We start from the raw sequence: 13,163 nt of genomic DNA on the forward strand, positions 1-13,163 counted from the left end.
CACAAGCTCTCTAATCTTAGGGTAGTCCCTGACTCTATTTACCATCGTTGCCTTTGAGGGACAAATGATGCCAATCTTATCCCCAATCTTTGGGATGAAGGGGTATAACTATTGAGGTAGATTTGGGAATATCATAGAAATCACCCAAGGGTTACCAATTTTCTTGTCTTCCTCCATAACGTTGAAGTTAGCATGCCACTCCAACAAAAGAGCTCTTCCATATTTGAGCTCTACAAATTTCATATCCACAATCCGCAATACATCACCCCCCTCGACCACTTCAACATGGAAGAAATTTCGACCCATTTTGTGCACATTTAATATTTGCGGCACCCGATCCATAAGAGCTACTTGTAGCATGTCACGAACCATACCTCTATTAGGTCTACCACCAAGTAGCTTACAAATGAACGAGCATTTCTTTAATCTTTCAATCTTTGCATTCAAAATCTTACTTTCATCTTCTGACAAAAAAACCTCTAGTAACTCAGAGCTCTCATTCATATCCATATCCTTATCATGACCTCCTCTCGGGCATGCATTATGTGCGTGACCACATTCCTGTAGGAGATTTTCTACTTGTAACATGTCCTCTGTGGCGTGCAATTCCGCACACCATCCAACCCTTGTGACGATCCGCATGCCTGTCCCTGCAGCCTCCCCGCACTCATCACTTGCCATAATGCATGGCTGGAATTATTCCCCCCAATTGTTTTCTTCCCAACCTCTTTATTCCAAACCTCCGGCACTCCCCACACTCTCAAATCCTCTGAGCATTCAACGGTGAAGACCGTTTCCGCCTTGCTGTTGAGAGGAGCCCTATCATCCTCTTCCATCCAGCCCGCCTTGTCTAATTGATTGAGTGATTCCTTACCCAACTCCCTATCTCCGCCAATAATGTGTTGCCTTGTTTCTTTCATCATCTCATCTACTTTCTTACACCCCCCATTTGCCATTTGATGCGTCTCCCTATCCTTGTTCCCACCTTGCAATGTGTACCTCAATTCCACCGCCCTCACAGCGGGTACCCTTACCGTTGCTACCTTAATTGCAGCTGCTAATGCGTTAACCCTAAACCACATCCCGGCATCGCTACCCTCTCCCTTCGGCTTAAACCCTGACAGCACCACAGAGCAGAAAAGCCACTGACGATCGGCCAAAACACCCCCTCTGGCAACAACCGATGCGCGCGAACTTGGACAGTGGCTCACAGCTATCCAACGCGCACGCTCCTCACCGTGCTCCTGCTCCTGCTCGCCATTTCCTTTTCCCGCCATGCTCTGCTCCTGCTCCTCGCCATCGCTTGATCGAAGGAAGTAATATTTCCATGATCGTTCGCAAAAAGATATCAATTGATAGGAGCTTGTGAATAACTTTCCACGTAGGTTGATGATGGTGATGCCCAACCCATTATCTCTTCTAGCTTCTCAGAAAAATGCATATATTTTCTCCATTAGATTTTTTGACGTATTGAATGATATACATAACCTTTTGTCGTAGGAAGTAAGGCTTTTATTGGATGACAAATTGCTAGTGATTCTAGAAAGGTTGCATTCCATTCTATGGTTTTCAATTGTGTAAATTCGATTGTAAATTCAATTGTTGTTGCACGATTTTTCTTGTAACCAAATATTAAACTAGCAGTCAAGTGGCAACTACGATATAGGTCCCTCAAAAAGCCCAAAGATAATTTCCTAGCAAGCAATAGTTCAATTACCAAAACAACCATTTGCAACATCAATAAATAAATTACCAACATTGATGTCCATGGACACAAGTACCAATGTATATTTTCTAACAAGCATTTATTCATGTAAGTTGAGAATATTCAGCCAATAACACACCATGCATAAAAGTTCCAAACTTAACATTGTTTATTTTTTGCTTGCAACAAATAACAAGTAAAATTGAAAATAGGAAATCAGCTATATTATTAAATTGAAATGATTTGGCTGAGTAGATGACAGGCAATATTGCAATATTGTATTTATTCTCTCTAGTACCCATTTTAACGTGTGCCTTACCAAGGATTCCAAGCAGGGCCTGAATTTGACGGGTTAGTCTTAAAGTTTTTTGACGGGCATTTTTTAAAGATGTATGTCATATGACGTAAGAGTGCAAAAATTAACATGTCATTTGACATACAAATTTCTTATAATGAAAAGCTCTATATGATGCTTCATTATTATACATTTTATTACTATAGAAGGTACACAAATAGACACAACTACCTCGCAAAGATAATGAAATACAGAAAATAAATATCGTGTTAATGTTTTTTTTTTACCAAAAAAGTGTTAATGTTTTTTAAGCCAAAGTACAAACTATATATGTATCCATAATCATAATTCATTCTTGCAAAGTGGATACAATAAGCTTCAAACAAATAATCATACAAATCGAATACTTAATCATCATATATTTCTTAAAGCCCAAAAAACACAAAAAAATGTTTATCATACCGGGACTCCTCATACTTATTACTAAGCATTGTTCAATGATACTATCCTTCTCTCTTTCTCTTCAAACCAAAGGTTAAATATATCCTTCCAACAAATGTTTGATGTCTCTTGAGCATTCAAGGATATAAACATCAAAGCATCTAAAGTTTCCAAAGATAAACCATTTCTAATATCATTTTTTATGATATTTTGACGTGAAAAGCCTCGTTCACATGCAGCTGTACTAATAGGAATAGTCATACATAGTTGCCACAATTGCATAATACCTGGAAATAATTGCCACCAAGATTGTGCTTTGCAACAAATATCCCATGCATCATGCATTCCTCTTCCTTTAGCAATTCTCACAAGCATACCAACAAAATCTTCTCGTTCATTGAAGCATCTTTTCATGTCAACAATTTGCCTATCAATGTTAAACTTCCCAATAAGTTTGTGCATCCATTCCTTTGTCTTTTTCTCTCTTTCATTTTCCTCAATGGGATATGAAGATGGATTAAACAACTTGATAGCATTGAAAAATGTAACATCCGGGAAACGATTGTTTAAGGCATCAATAACATGTTGGACAAAAGTTTTTCCAATTCTAATGCATTCATCCAAACTACCATTTTCCGCATTACCATTAAACATATTCAAGTTAGAATCATTATCTTCATTCTCACTATCAAGACCACTCATTATTCTTGATCGATTTGCTACCTCCTTTGGGTTTGGAATCGGTATAAACTTCAATGGATGTGAATGAGTAACACTATCACATCGAATATATATGAGTATGCCATCTTTCACATTCGATAAAAAGCTTGCAAGAAACATAGACCCGGTGCCAAATGTTTCACACGATAAATATCTTCTTCGAAGTTTCTCATGGATCAAATCCAAGTGAACACCAAGCATAGTTACATCCATTAATTCCCTTTGGAATTGCTCATTTAATTTATTTAATTCCACAAGAATATCTGCCAATAGGTGCAACATAAATTGCACTTGGAATATAGTAGCATACTCGTACCATTTTTTCTCATGTTTTTCCCATTGTTCTAAAATTGCGGGCATAAGTGTAACTAGTGTTGAAGACAAGGCCGTCAATGCGGAAGATCAAGTAGCATTCGATTGGGGTTGAGTACCTGCGTATGACAGTTTCCAAGATCGTGCACAGAGATAGAGAGAGAGAGAGAGGAGGCACAAAAGACTCTTTCTATTCAATAGAAACAATAATACAACCAACCTTACAAAAAGGTTACTAGGTCACTTTATATAGTGACAAACTTAGGGCAACTACCATTTATGCTAATTACACAAATGGCCTAAACTTGAGCTATACAAAGGGATAGTGTGAATACGTCCATTATACACTTGTATTCGACACTCCCCCGTAATGGGCGTATACATGGGTTATCTAAGATTACAGGTATAAACCTAGGTTCTCGGACATATCAGTTTTGTTCGAGTCGGCAAGTTCCGAAGGCAGAAGGCCGGACTGGTCGGGTCGGAAGAGTTGAAGCCGATCATTAAGGAGCTGATGTCGGTTGTTTGAAACCATCCTGCGTTGTGTCCGACTCTAACCGGACTGGTTTGTCATTACGCCCATCTGACGCCGAAGGGACCGAAAGTGGTCTGCCGAAAGACACTTGGTCATTCCATCTGCGACATTGTCGGTTGTGGATATTTTCTCTAGACCGATTTTCCCTGAAATGACGCAGTCCCGAACGAAGTGATATCGAACGTCGATATGTTTGGAGGCGTTGTGGTGAACCGGATTTTTCGACAAGGCAACAACACCTTGACTGTCGCTGTAGACAACTGGGGCCGAGTCATGGTCGACTTGTCGAAACGTGTACGCCAGCCGGCCGAGCCACAAAGCTTCTTTTGCAGCGTCGGACGCAGCTACATATTCTGCTTCGGTCGTTGAGGTCGCTGTGCACTCCTGAAGTTTCGACTTCCACGAAATTGCTCCATTGCCGAATTTGAAGCAGTATCCGGTTGTTGATTTCCGACTGTCTATACAGCCGGCGAAGTCCGAGTCGGTGTAACCGACTACGCCTGAGGTTGAGTTCGGACCGAAAAGAACGCCGTGGTCTTTTGTGCCAGCCAGATATTTGAACACATGCTTGACTGCGTTCCAATGCGATCGGCCAGGATTGTGCATAAATCTGCTAACGACTCCTACGGCATGAGAAATATCAGGCCGTGTCGCGACCATCAGGTACATAAGGGAGCCGACTGCCGGTGCATACGGTACCGACTTCATATCTTCCCCCTCCGGACCGGATGTCGGGCAGTCTCGCTGAGAGAGCCGAAGATTCATGGGGAGCGGGGTTGAAGCAGATTTGGCTGATTGCATGTTGAAGCGTTCCAAGACACGTCCGATATAGTCGGTCTGAGACAAAAAAAGATGTCGTTTATCGCGATGCCGACTAATCTTCATGCCAAGTATGTGTCGTGCCGGACCGAGGTCCTTCATGGCAAACTTCAACCGCAATTGCCGAATGAGATCGGCAAGTTCGCCCGCGTGGCGTCCAGAAATTAGCATGTCGTCCACGTAAATGATGAGGAAGATGGGTGATTCATCTTGAGCTGTGTTGGTAAAAAGACAATGGTCCTCATCGCTTTTGGAGAAGCCGATCGATTGGATGAAGTCGTCGAACTTCTTGTACCATTGTCGCGGTGCCTGTTTGAAGCCGTATAGACTCTTCCTGAGTCGGCAGACTAGATGTTCTTGGCCAGTTACCACGAAGCCTTTTGGCTGCTCCATATAAATTTCCTCTTCAAGATCACCATGGAGGAAGGCTGTTTTGACATCTAGCTGAATCAGCTCGAAGTTGTCGGCTGCCACTACGCCGAGTAGAAAACGAAGGGTTGTCATTTTCACCACTGGTGAAAAAATCTCGTCGAAGTCGACGCCATATTCTTGTCGGAAGCCCTTCGCAACTAATCTGGCCTTGTACTTTGGGGTGGTCGAATCAGACGTCTCTTTTAGTCGATAAACCCACTTGCAAGGAAGAGCACGTCGATTCTTAGGTAATTCGACCAGATCCCAAGTCTTGTTTGCCCGAATGGAGTGCATTTCCGACTCCATCGCCAGATGCTAGGTGGCTGAATCGACAGATGTCGATGCTTCTTCGTAAGACGTCGGTTCGCCGGCGTCGGTGAAGAAAATTCCAGGAGAATACCTCTCCGGAGGTTGCGACAGTCTCTCGGATCGTCGAGGTATGATTGGACTGGTCGTATCGGGTATCGAGGTCGGATGGTCCGAAAGCGAATTATTCTGCTGTGCCGAGTCAGAGTTGTCCGAGTCGGTAGTGTAAGGTTCAGCTACCCGTGAAGCTGACCGTGTGTTAGGAGCGGGGCCTTCTTGAAGGGTCGGCACATCGGAAAATGTTACCCTTCGGACTTCGATCGGTGTTTCGACTGATGGATTCATAGCCGACTCGTTGAACACAACGTCCGAACTTCGAACGATTTGTCTGCGTTCGGGGTCCCAGAGTCGGTATCCCATTTCGCCGTCTGATCCATATCCAAGGAAAATGCATTTCCTGGACCGAGGTGCAAGTTTTCAGCGATCATCTTTCGGAATAAGGGCGTACGCCTCGCATCCGAAGATCCTCAGCTTGTCGTAATTCGGCTTACTGCCGATCCATAGTTCCTGAGGAATTTGAAGTCCTAGAGGTCTGCTTGGCGACATATTGATTATGTGTACTGCCGTGAGTAGAGCCTCTGCCCAGAAGCCATCCGACAGTCCGGAGTGTTGGAGCATGGAAACTATCCGTTCTTGGATTGTCCGATTCATGGTTCTGCAATCCCGTTTTGCTCCGGACTGTGTGGTGCCGTAAATTCACGTCGGATGCCGCGTTGTCGGCAGAATTTGACGAATTCTTCTGATTTGAACTCTCCCCCATTGTCGGTCCGAAAGCATTTCAGTTTTCGGTCAGTTTGATTTTCTACCATAGCGAGCCAATCGGAGAAGATCGAGAAGACACGATCTTTGGTGCGAATTGGATAAGCCCACACCTTTCGAGTCGAATCGTCAATAAAACTGACGAAGTAAGAGGCACCGCCGAGAGACTGATGCGGCATTGGGCCACAGACGTCCGAGTGGACTAAATCGAGAGGTCTCGTTTCTCTTGGTGCTGATGTCGGGTGTGATGCGGCTGCTTGTTTGCCATACTGGCAATGTTCGCAGAATTGATGGTCCGAGAAGGAGAGTTTAGGGATGTATCCGGCTCTAGATAGGTGCGTAATGCCGGCCTTGCTGAGGTGTCCTAATCTTCTGTGCCATAGTGATGACACAGGAATATCCACCAAAAACAGGTTACCCTCTCTGAGCGTAACATGTAACGGATACAGTGAGTGTATCTTGGGTCCTCTAGCAAGCAGGAGGTTCCCCCTGTGGAGTGTCCACCCTCCCGAAGAAAAACCGGCACGAATGCCGTCTTCATCTAGTTGTCCGACTGAGATCAATGGCCTTGAGAGCTCGGGTACATGTCGGACATTGTGAAGTACAAGTGTAGAGCCACCTGCAAGGTTGAGCTCTACTGTGCCGATTCCAATGATGTCACAGTGTTGCGAGTTGCCGACTCGAACTGAGTCGGAGTGACAGATCGTATATTGCCGAAATTGGGATCGATGAGGAGTCACGTGAAATGACGCGCTCGAATCTAAGAGCCATGTGCTCGATTCTTCAGTCGTGAGCAGAACTTCTGATCCGACTGGATTTTCGATTGATAGTATATTCGGGTCGTTTGGTAGCACATCAGCTGAGAAGCTGACGTAATTGATCTCCTCATGCCGGCCACTCTTCTTGTCTGATTTCTGAGACTTGTCGTTCTTGTTCTTGAGTGCGCGGCAGTCGGCTTTGATGTGTCCGGGTTTCTTGCAATAGTTGCAGATTCGATTATCCCGTGACTGGCTCCGTCTTCGCTGATTGTTCGGCTGCCGTGAGGAATCTCTTCCTCGTATGTTCGATCGTTCTGTCGAACCTTGTACTACATAAGCGTCGTCTGTTGAGTCTTTGGCGAAAGACTTTCTCCGAGCTGCTTCGGTCAGGATTGCGCTCGTGACTTCGGAGTATTTAACAGCCGTGGTTGACGCGTTGCACACGGTTGTGACGAAAGTTTCCCATGATGAGGGAAGGCTGCTCATGAGTATCATTGCTCTGAGTTCATCCTCGATTGCCGTCCCCTGAGATGAGATTTGGGAGCTTATGCTTTCGTACTCATTGAGATGTGCTTGAACCGAATCTGATTCTTTCATCCGCAAGTTGTAGAGGCGTCGGATCAGAAACATCTTCGTTGCAGCGACCTTCTTTTCGTAGGTGTCCGACAGTGTTTTCCACAGTTCGAATGCTGTCGTACACGATTGCACCGTAAAGTATACCGATTCCGATAGGTGCATCCGAATCGTGGCGCGGACGATTCTGTCCAGCTTCTGCCACTCAATTGGTTTGTATCCTTCTGGAGGTGCTTCATTTTCGATGGGATCGATTTGCCCCTTGACTATGAGATAGTCCTGCATTTGCTCCTTCCAGAAGTTGAAGTTCGATCCATCGAACTTTCGTAGACTCATTTCTGACGAGCCGGATGTTGATGTCATGACTCTGCCCTAAGTCGGCTACGAACTTTGGTGAAGTGCAGCGGTTTGGCCCACTCAGTGTCGTTCTAGCCGAAGTTGGACACAAGTGATGTTGATTACGGAGAATCGGGGATTTGGTTCGGATTGACTACCGACAACTGTCTTAGTCGAGTTGAACCTAGATTTAACGATCCGACAGTACTTCAAGCCGATTCGGTTTCGGTTGACTGCAACGGTGAGAGCAATGGAACCGACTGGTCCTTCCGATTATTGTCCAATCGAATGAAACACGAACTGGGGTTGTCCTTGAAGTCGTCGTTGTGCAGGAAGCCCACCTCAAGTAGTTACGATCAAGGAAGTAGAGTACAGCCGACTGGCTTACTCCGAGTGATGATCTAACGCAGCGAGATTCAAGCTTGTGTTTGCCTACTTTCTTCTCTGTTTCTTTGAATGACGCAAGAAACCGAATGCTTTGCAGACTAGGATGAAGCGAAAGGCCGAATACTGTGCAGGCTGTGATGAAGCGAAGAACCGAATGCTGTGCAGGCTGAGACGACGGCCGACAGCGGGTTGAGGGACCTCGCTCTGAAGACAAGGCCGTCAATGCGGAAGATCAAGTAGCATTCGATTGGGGTTGAGTACCTGCGTATGACAATGGATGTGAATGAGTAACACTATCACATCGAATATATATGAGTATGCCATCTTTCACATTCGATAAAAAGCTTGCAAGAAACATAGACCCGGTGCCAAATGTTTCACACGATAAATATCTTCTTCGAAGTTTCTCATGGATCAAATCCAAGTGAACACCAAGCATAGTTACATCCATTAATTCCCTTTGGAATTGCTCATTTAATTTATTTAATTCCACAAGAATATCTGCCAATAGGTGCAACATAAATTGCACTTGGAATATAGTAGCATACTCGTACCATTTTTTCTCATGTTTTTCCCATTGTTCTAAAATTGCGGGCATAAGTGTAACTAGTCTCTCCATTACTTGGCCTCGAGATAACCATCTTATGGAGTGAATTTTAAGCACCTTCAAATCACCCTTACCATGTCGTTTCATTATCTCTTTTAGCTCCTTGTGTCTATTAGTTGACTTTCCCAACCAAGAGTATACTTTATTTGCAAATACATCAAGGAAGCTAAACACATGGGCATGAGACATTATATATGCATCTTTTATGGCAAGTGCTTCACGATGTGCAATGCAATGTACTCCCAAAATATTAGGCATCATGGATTGAAACTTAGAAATTGCACCATTGTTCTTCCCTATCATAGATGATGCCCCATCACTTGCAAAAGCCACAAGTTTTTTTAAATCTAAATTGCTCTCCAAAATGAATTCATTGATAGACTTGTAGATACCTTCAGCTTTCACATTTTCCACCGGAAGAAGTCGCGCAAATTTACAATGTGGCTCCCCTTTGCCACCTTCACTTAAGTACAATACATAGATAATGAGGTGTTTTTCCAATGTACGATCAGTGCTTTCATCAATCAAGATGGAGAAAAATGGACTTCCACGAATTTCATCATACAAGAGTTTCCTTGTGTGGTTCTTAATGGCCATTAAGAATTCTCTTGCAGATTTAGCATTAGCATAAGCACCATATTCTTTTGAGGCAGGGGCGTTTGGAGTACCAAGTTCTCTTTGTAACATACATTGTTTTACATATTTCTCTAATGGAATATCATTGCAAGCATGAAAATGAACCAACTTCATGCATAAAAGTATCCTCTCATATTCTAAATGCATGATTTCTGAAATTTTGTCATCCATTGGGCCTTTCACATTTGCATTTTCCTTTTGTCTTTTTGCATTATACATGGCACTTGCTATCACATGATCGGATGACTTTGCATGTTCATTCAATGAAGACATTTGCATGCTTTGAGATCCACCATCCGCAAATACATTGTTCTTTCTTGCATCTTCACACCACATGCATTTGATTATATCATCACCTAATAGGGACTTTGTCACATATGCCCATGGGTGAAGCAAAGTCCATTGGTTTCTCCACTTTCTTTTTTGTTTGTTATAAGAAGATCTCGACTCATTTGTGTTTGTAACCACCTCGTGCTCATTATTTGGAGCATCATTAACATGTGTTGCCTTGCAAAACATAGTCTTAATAGAATGTTGTTGTGCTTGGTTCTTTGTTTTCCCCCTGAAATTATTTAAATAATAGACATCTAAAAATGTACTAAAAGTATTTCATTTCACTATAATAGAGACATTGAAGTTATTGTTTAGGTATTAAGGTAATACAAAAACAATATTGTATAATAACTTGTTAAATGAACATAATATGATAGATATTCATGGTAACTTACATTTTTAAAATGTAGTTAAAAAATGTTGAAGGTTGAAGGCTGTTTTTGTTCTATTCCCATTGCACAAAAAGGCTACATAGAATCAATAATTTTTAATTGGAACAATAGCTTGCTACCTAATAGTAAGTACTCACCTTTTCCTATACTAATAAGTTATTATTAACCCTAATTTTTTAATAAAGCATAGTAAAACGTAATAAGTATGTATAAAACAATAGGTTAGTAAAACATTTAGTTTAAAAAAACTTAAAATCAAACCTTATTGAAATGAAATACTTTTAGTTTATTTTTAGAGGTATTAAGGTAATACAAAAACAATATAATAACTTGCTAAATGAACATAATATGATAGATGAGCATGGTAACTTACATTTTTAAACTGTAGTTAAAAAATGTTGAAGGTTGAAGGATGTCTTTCTTTGTTCTATTCCTGCTGCACAAAAGGCTACATAAAATCAATCATTTTTAAGTTGAAAAATAACTTGTTACCTAACAGTAAGTAGTAAGTAGTAAGTGTTACACTTGCGTGTTCCTCTAGTAGCTTTGATGTGAACCATTTTCCCTATACATGGGCACTTTTTACTCTAGTGCTGGCTAGAGGTTTTTTCCCCATGTTACCACATACATGAGTTACTCATAAGTGGTGGTACTGAGTACTTAGGGATATATATTTTCAGCTCCTATTTTTTTTAGGAACATTTTTTTTCATCAATAGAGAGCAATTCCAGCCATTGCCTTCCTTGTGTGAGTGCTTCTTTCTTTGAGCTTCTTGTGTGTTTCCCACTCTTCCTCACATACCCAACAGTGGTATCAGAGCCAAGTTCTTCATCCTCTCCATCTTCGGTTGTCTGCATCGCGGTGTCGCGGCGCGCGCGCACTTTTCATTGTGCAAATCAACTTCCGAATATAGAGAAGTGTATTTCAGCACTTGGAGCGCATTTTCAGCAGGTACCCTGCTGTTTTACCCCCATTTCGAAGCCGTTCGTGTAGTCGAAATCGTCATCCGAGTGATAGTTTGTGAGCTGCATTTTCAGCACTCATTTCCGATTTGTTGAGGTAATATTTTACCACTTTCTTGTTCTTTGGTAAAATGGCAAACAATGATGATTTGTTTGGCATGCTTCAAGCTGAAGATAAGCTTGATGGGACAAACTATCCAATGTGGTCCTACATGATGAAACACGTTCTTGTTGCCAAACAACTATGGAACATAGTGGTAGATGTAGATCGACGCCCCGCCGGTCCTACTACTTCACAGTCTACTATCACAGATACAGGTTCATCTTCGAGCACAGTGACTTCATCTACTCCACCAACACAAGAGCAACTTAGATGGGATGGAAAAGATGCTCAAGCTCATGCATTGATTGCACTTTCTGTGAAGCGTCATATAGTTCCACATATTCGGTCATGCTCTACATCCAAACAAGCATGGGACACTCTTGCTTCGTTGTATGCCGTGCGTAACGAAGCACGTGTTGCATATTTGAGAAAGCAACTTGAGGATGTATATATGGCTGAAAATGAGTCGGTAGATGTGTATGTGACACGCATTAAAGATTTGAAAGAGCAATTGGCAAACATTGATGAGATCATTTCGAATACATCACTTATCTCTACGTTGTTGAAAGGATTACCCGAATCTTTTCAAAGCTTTGCTACTACTATTCGTTTGGTTGCAAAAGGGAATACGGATATGTACGCATTTGATGAGGTTGTGTCTCTTCTTCTGCAAGAAGAACAATCTAGAGTGAATAGAAGTGGTTTGATAGAGGGAACACAAGCACTTGCTATCTCACAAAAAGGAAAAGGCAAGCATGGTTCAGCTTTTGGTTCTTCAAAACCAAAGCCTCAACCTCCCTCTTTCACTTATTCCTCTAATGATGGTGATTTGCAAAAGAAGAAAAAATGCAAATATTGTTGAAAGGTTGGCCATACGATTGAAGAATGTAGAAAGCTTGTTAAGCGCAATGAGAAGAAGAAGGAATCCGGCATGACCATTTCTGAAAATGTTTCAAGTGCAAAGAGTGATGAGGCCAACATGGCTCAAGATTATTGGGCATGTGTTGTTACATATCATTATGATGCATCATTGCACTCTAAATGTATGGTTGTAAGTGAGATTGATTCGGATTGGTTCTTTGATAGTGGTGCTTCAAAGCACATTACTTCATGCAAAAGTTTTTTTGCATCCTTGAAAGATGCACCCAAAGGTGGACATGTGGTGTGTGCAAACAATGCCTCTTATCCTATCATTGGAGTAGGAGAAATTGAGCTTTCGGCTGCAAATGGAGGTGTTGTTATCTTAAAGAATGTATTGTATGTGCCCGGTATCAAGAAGAACTTAATTTCGGTTCCTTTGATTGCCAAAGCCGGACTTCATGTACATTTTGTTGATGATAAGTGCATGGTTCACTATTATAGCAATGGTGATGTTATCGTGATGTCCGGTACATTATGCAATGGCTTGTACCGTTTAGATACATACAAGAGGGCTTCTCTAAATGCCTTGGCTGTACATACTTCTTCCATGGCTGAAATGGAGCTTTGGCATGCTCGTTTTGGTCACTTGAACTTCAATAGTTTGCTTCACTTGCAAAAGAAGGATATGGTTATTGGGTTGCCTACACTTGAGTCCATTGAAAAACATGCATGTGAAGGTTGCATTCTTGGAAAAATGCATCGTGCTTCTTTTCCAAAAGATAGTCATACACACACTACAAGAAAATTACAACTTGTTCATAGTGATGTGTGTGGTCCTGTAAAGACTCCATC

Source organism: Azolla caroliniana, unplaced genomic scaffold (assembly GCF_043228905.1).
Source record: "Azolla caroliniana isolate FFs.n. ecotype wild unplaced genomic scaffold, voAzoCaro1.0.p SCAF_4, whole genome shotgun sequence".
NCBI classification, from domain to species: domain Eukaryota; kingdom Viridiplantae; phylum Streptophyta; class Polypodiopsida; order Salviniales; family Salviniaceae; genus Azolla; species Azolla caroliniana.